The sequence below is a fragment of the Schistocerca piceifrons genome, chromosome 2 (assembly GCF_021461385.2).
Source record: "Schistocerca piceifrons isolate TAMUIC-IGC-003096 chromosome 2, iqSchPice1.1, whole genome shotgun sequence".
Taxonomy (NCBI): Eukaryota; Metazoa; Arthropoda; class Insecta; order Orthoptera; family Acrididae; genus Schistocerca; species Schistocerca piceifrons.
In genome coordinates this window covers 869,521,233-869,527,645 of record NC_060139.1, presented here as the reverse complement: position 1 = coordinate 869,527,645, position 6,413 = coordinate 869,521,233, and the positions used below count along the sequence as shown (strand labels likewise).

The following is a 6,413-nucleotide window of genomic DNA, read 5'->3' as shown; positions in this document are numbered from 1 at the left end:
AAGGAAGAAGAAGAAACCGTTTGAAACGACTGCCACCATATTGAGCAAGTAATTAATTTCTCACAAAAAGACCCAAGCCGCAATCCAGATCCGGTTTTCTTTTACTAAACACAGTATTTTATTATTATTAATGAGAAGGAAAATGTGTTCAGATTGAGCATTAATGTGTAAGTTTATACAAGTTTTAATCTATGCTGTGGTCTGTTAATTTTCGTATTCTTCGCGCAGTTTATTTTGTGATATTTTTTACACCCTTATCCGCATAGTACACATTTACTCTCTTCAGACGGGTCATAGAATGTGCCGTTGGACATATACTGAGGCGCCAAAGAAACTCGTGTAGCATGCGTATTCAAATACAGAGAAATGTAAACTGGCAGAGTACGGCGCTGCGGTCGCCAACGTCTATATAAGACAACAAGTATCTGGTGCAGTTGTCAGATCGGATACTGCTGTTACAAGGGCAGGTTATCAAGATTTAAGTGAGTCTGAACGTAGTGTTATAGTTGGCCCACGAGCGATGGGACACAGCATCTATAAGATATCGATGAGGTGGGAATTTCCCTGTACCACAATTTCACGAGTGTACGAATCCGGTAAAACGTCATATCTCCGACATCGCTGGGACCGTTAAAAAGATCCTGCAAGAACGGTAATAACGACGACTGAAGAGAATCGTTCAACATGACAGAAGTGCAACCCTTCCGCAAATTGCTGCAGATTTCAATGCTGGGCCATCAATATGTGTCAGCGTGCGCTTCATTCAACGAAACATAATCGACAATGGCTTTCGGAGCTGAAGGCCCACTCGTGTACAGTTGATGACTGCACGGAACAAAGCTTTACGCCTCGTCTGGGTCCGTCAACACCGACATTGGACTGTTGATGATTGGAAGCATGTTGCCTGATCGGACGAGTCTCATTTCAAATTGTATCAGTGTACGGGTATGGAGACAACCTCATGAACCCGTGGATCCTGCATGTCAGCAGCGGCCTGTTCAAGCTGGTACAGGCTCTGCGCGTGTGCGGGACCTCTGATACATCTACACTCCTGGAAATTGAAATAAGAACACCGTGAATTCATTGTCCCAGGAAGGGGAAACTTTATTGACACATTCCTGGGGTCAGATACATCACATGATCACACTGACAGAACCACAGGCACATAGACACAGGCAACAGAGCATGCACAATGTCGGCACTAGTACGGTGTATATCCACCTTTCGCAGCAATGCAGGCTGCTATTCTCTCATGGAGACGATCGTAGAGATGCTGGATGTAGTCCTGTGGAACGGCTTGCCATGCCATTTCCACCTGGCGCCTCAGTTGGACCAGCATTCGTGCTGGACGTGCAGACCGCGTGGGACGACGCTTCATCCAGTCCCAAACATGCTCAATGGGGGACAGATCCGGAGATCTTGCTGGCCAGGGTAGTTGACTTACACCTTCTAGAGCACGTTGGGTGGCACGGGATACATGCGGACGTGTATTGTCCTGTTGGAGCAGCAAGTTCCCTTGCCGGTCTAGGAATGGTAGAACGATGGGTTCGATGACGGTTTGGATGTACCGTGCACTATTCAGTGTCCCCTCGACGATCACCAGTGGTGTACGGCCAGTGTAGGAGATCGCTCCCCACACCATGATGCTGGGTGTTGGCCCTGTGTGCCTCGGTCGTATGCAGTCCTGATTGTGGCGCTCACCTGCACGGCGCCAAACACGCATACGACCATCATTGGCACCAAGGCAGAAGCGACTCTCATCGCTGAAGACGACACGTCTCCATTCGTCCCTCCATTCACGCCTGTCGCGACACCACTGGAGGCGGGCTGCACGATGTTGGGGCGTGAGCGGAAGACGGCCTAACGGTGTGCGGGACCGTAGCCCAGCTTCATGGAGACGGTTGCGAATGTTCCTCGCCGATACCCCCGGAGCAACAGTGTCCCTAATTTGCTGGGAAGTGGCGGTGTGGTCCCCTACGGCACTGCGTAGGATCCTATGGTCTTGGCGTGCATCCGTGCGTCGCTGCGGTCCGGTCCCAGGTCGACAGGCACGTGCACCTTCCGCCGACCACTGGCGACAACATCGATGTACTGTGGAGACCTCACGCCCCACGTGTTGACCAATTCGGCGGTACGTCCACCCGGCCTCCCGCATGCCCACTATACGCCCTCGCTCAAAGTCCGTCAACTGCACATACGGTTAACGTCCACGCTGTCGCGGCATGCTACCAGTGTTAAAGACTGCGATGGAGCTCCGTATGCCACGGCAAACTGGCTGACACTGACGGCGGCGGTGCACAAATGCTGCGCAGCTAGCGCCATTCGACGTCCAACACCGCGGTTCCTGGTGTGTCCGCTGTGCCGTGCGTGTGATCATTGCTTGTACAGCCCTCTCGCAGTGTCCGGAGCAAGTATGGTGGGTCTGACACACCGGTGTCAATGTGTTCTTTTTTCCATTTCCAGGAGTGTAGATACGACTCTGACAGGTGACACGTACGTAAGCATCCTGTCTGATCACTTGCATCCGTTCATGTTCATTGCGCACTCTGACGGACTTGAGCAATTCCAGCAGGACAGTGCGACACCCCACATGTCCAGAATTGCTACAGAGAGGCTCCAGAAACACTCTTCTGAGTTTAAATACTTCCGCTGGCCACCAAACTCCCCAGACATAAACATTATTGAACATACCTGGGATTCCTTGCAACGTGCTGTTTGGAAGAGATCTCCACCGCCTCGTACTCTTATGGATTTACGGACAGCCCTGCAGGATTCATGGTGTCAGTTCCCTGCAGCACTAAACACACATTAACCGAGTCCATGCCACGTCGTGTTGGGCACTCCTGCGTGGTCGCGGGGGTCCTACATGATATTAGGCAGGTGTACCAGTTTTTTTGGCTCTTTAGTGTATTTTCGGATTAAACTCATGTATTGCGAGTCTTGTACTTTAGGGATCGATTTAACATTGTCCTTTCTCTTGGAATTTTTCTTAAGGGTTGATCTGAAAATGACAGCTCGAAAGTGGATTCGCATGTGGGTCGGCCTTTAGGAAAGGATCCAGTTTCTGTAATTAGACAGAATGATTACTAATCACAAAGCTTCTATCTCTCTGTTTGAGGTCCCGAGCGGACGCGCAGCTATGCGTCCCAACACATGGCGATCTTGAGGATAGTCGCTGTATTACAAACCGATTACGTTACAACTGGCCTCAAGCAGAATACACGTTTTTCTCGTATATGCATGTAATTCCTAACAAAAACGTTTTGGAGCTTGCTGCCGGATCAAGTGTTTAAATACCCACGTCACCTGAGACGAGAGCTCCTCGGCCATTGTCAAGTCGTGGTTGAAACATCGACGCAGTTGGAACCTTAATAAAACCTTATTATCAAGGGAGTTCAGTAAGTAGTGCAATAGATTTTTTTCTCCGCCAGTTTCGCTGAAAGAGAGCGGAATTTGTTGTGGGATATCGCAGAATATTCCCGTTTCTGTCACTATAGATTCATGAAGTTTCGGTAGGTGGCGGCGCTATACGTAGACTTCAAAATGGTGTCTGTAAGGGAAATGCGTGCCAAGTAGAGAGCTGTCGTTGAGTTTCTTTTCGCAGGAAACGAGAGCACAGTAGATATTCATAGGCACTTGGAGAATATCTACGAAGACCTGGCAGTGAAAAAAAGCACGGTGAATCGCTAGGCGAGGCGTCAGTCATCATCACAACAAGGTCGCTCAAACCTGGCCGACCTACCGCGTGCCGGCCGGCCGAACACATCTGTGACTCTTGCAATGTTGGAACGTGCGGACACTCATTCTAGGTGGTCGACAGATCACAATCAAACACCTCGCTCCGCAACTGGACGTCTCTGTTGGTAGTGCTGACACAGTCGTCCACAAAATTTAATTGGACTTTTCTTCCTCATCCACACAACAGCCCGGATTTTGCAACTTCCGACTTGCATCTGTTTGAGCTAACGAAGGGTGCACTCCGTGGGAAGCTGTTTGTGGATGATGGGGAGGTTACTGATGCAATCAGACGTTGGCTCCGACGTCGATCAGTGGATTGGTGGCATGCAGACCCTCCCAGTAGGGTGGCGTAAGGCCGTCGTATTAAACGGAGATTGTGCTGACAAACACGGTTTTTAGCCAAAAGAGTGGGGAATAATACGTTCTGTTGGAATCCTGAATAAAAGCAACCTCGTAGAGACAGTAGCCACCCGAAACGGCTGCAGGAGTTGTGGAAGCCGTTTCCGCTGTACAATGTCGGTAGACGGGAGAGGTACTCACTGGCAGTTGGTCGCTTTGGTGGCTGAGGTCGACCAGCGGCTTCTCGGGCCGGGGCCTGGTGGCCAGGTAGAAGGCGGACGCTGCCGCCACGCCAGTCAGCGCGAGCGCGCCGGCTGGCCCGCCGATGTAGTCCAGGTAATGGTCCATCTCCTCCACTGCAACACCACACCACACTTATTACTAAAGCTGCAACACCGAAAGAGAATCGTCCAGATGAGTAGGGACGTGGAGGATGTGAGGGACACAGGTGTGCATCTAGGGTTCAGTTCTGGGGAGAGTCACAGTTTGTTAGTGACCTCATCCCTCCCTACAAATATAATTTGCTGCCACTCTCGCTTTTAACTAGCTACAGAAGCCCAAGACCTTGAAATAAAATGGTACATGTGAATGCGTGATGTCTGTTCTTTCGGACTTGTCGGAAAGAATGGACACCACGAGGAATCCGCAGTTGTACTATGAAGGCGTGAGAAAGGAAAGGAACGTGAAGAAACCAATGATATCAGCTGCATCGAGACTTCATGTGGAATCAGGGATGAGCGAAAAATGTGTGCCGAACCTGGGACCTCCTGCTTACTAGTCAGATGTGTTAACCACTGTGCCTCGAAAACACAGAATTCATTGTAAATGTGTGGTCTATATCGGCACGTTCCTCGGCCAACTCACAGCCCCACCTAGCGCAACCTGTCCGCAGTCCCCGTCCATTTCCTTCACACTCGCTAATTTTAGATTCCCGTAGGAGGTCGAACTTTAAAGTGCATCCACATTGGAGAGTGTGGATTCATAATTCCCTTCAAGGCGAATCATTTACGTAGGGTAAGGTCGGGTGAGAGTATGCGTCTGTTAAAGAGTTCGCAGTGGCATTTTCTGTACACTGGAAACACTGACCGCCACCAAAAACTATATTCAGTTGGTGCTTTTATAGCAACGCCACCAGATGTAATCTTGAAGGGCTCTGCCACATTTATTGATTATATTAGGTAAATATAAGTTTTTTTTCAAGTTATGTAATCTTTAAGTTGTATATCGTAAGCAATAAGCACTATCTAGGTACGCACTAGAAAATAAAACCATTTGCCAAAAGAATTACCGTTCTGTGAGAAAGAAACCACGGCACGACAAACAGCGTAATGAAGCAGTGACTGCCATGTACGATATTTTTTTGAACCGTATAGCTCATCGGTTAAGTGTGCGCTGCGAGATAGCGGGAAAGACTACGCACGTACTCTTAACCCTCACCCTTTCCTCTTTGTTTCTAATGGTTACTAATCCAGGCATATCCATTAGGCAGACAGATGTGAGTGCTTTGCTTTGAGCTGCATGTTCTAGAGTAGCCGGAATGCAAACAAATGAGTGTTCGGAATATTCCCGTCCAATCCAACCGAGCGAGTTGGTGCAGTGGTTAGCACATTGTACTCGCATTCGGGAGGACTACGCTTCAAACCCGAGTCCTGTCACCCTGATTTAGGTTTTCTGTCATCTTCCTAAATCGCTTCAGGGCAAATGCCGGTATGGTTCGTTTGAAAGGGCACAGCCGATTTCCTTCCCAATCCTTTCCTAATCCGAGCTTGTGCTCCGTCTCTAATGACCTCGTTGTCGACGGGACGTTAAACACTAATCTCCTCCTCCCATTCAATCCGGATTTCACAGACGAAGATTTTGCTCCATCAGAAATCACTGAGAGAGCCGAATTTTCACCAACTGAAGAAGGCAAAGGAGTTCAACAGGAGCCCACGGACAAATGCCACTCCTCAGTGAGGTACGATTTGTCTGTCCAGTCACCAGGAAAAAACAAACAAACAAACAAACAAGAATGTGACACAAATGAAGCTCAGAGTTCTGATGTAGGAACAGGAATAAGCCTGTCCAGTATTTATCCACTGCCAAAATACGATCGACCCACAAAAAAGAAGAAAATGGCAAAAAAATCCGAGATCTTCTCTCGGTCTCCGTACAAAATGTATTGTTAGAAAAACAAGTTAAACCAGTCGAAACCAAGATGAAACAAAATACAAGTAAAAAACAAGGCAGAATCTCTAGGGCTAATCTGGATTAACCGTGCCATCACCTTCAGGAACAACCAGATCGAAATCCAAGGAGGAATTCAATGTTTTGAATTGCCCAGAGTGTGGTGAAGT

The 6,413-nt window shown here is 48.7% G+C and overlaps 1 long non-coding RNA gene across 1 annotated transcript in view; it reads right to left on the bottom strand.

Moving 5' to 3' along the window:
- Positions 1 to 4,283: 4,283 nt before the first annotated feature.
- Positions 4,284 to 6,413, bottom strand: part of LOC124776278 — a 368,508-nt gene continuing 366,378 nt past the window's right edge. Inside the window, exon 3 of the long non-coding RNA XR_007015607.1 lies at positions 4,284 to 4,433. This is a non-coding gene — a long non-coding RNA (uncharacterized LOC124776278). The remainder of the gene's footprint in view (positions 4,434 to 6,413) is intronic.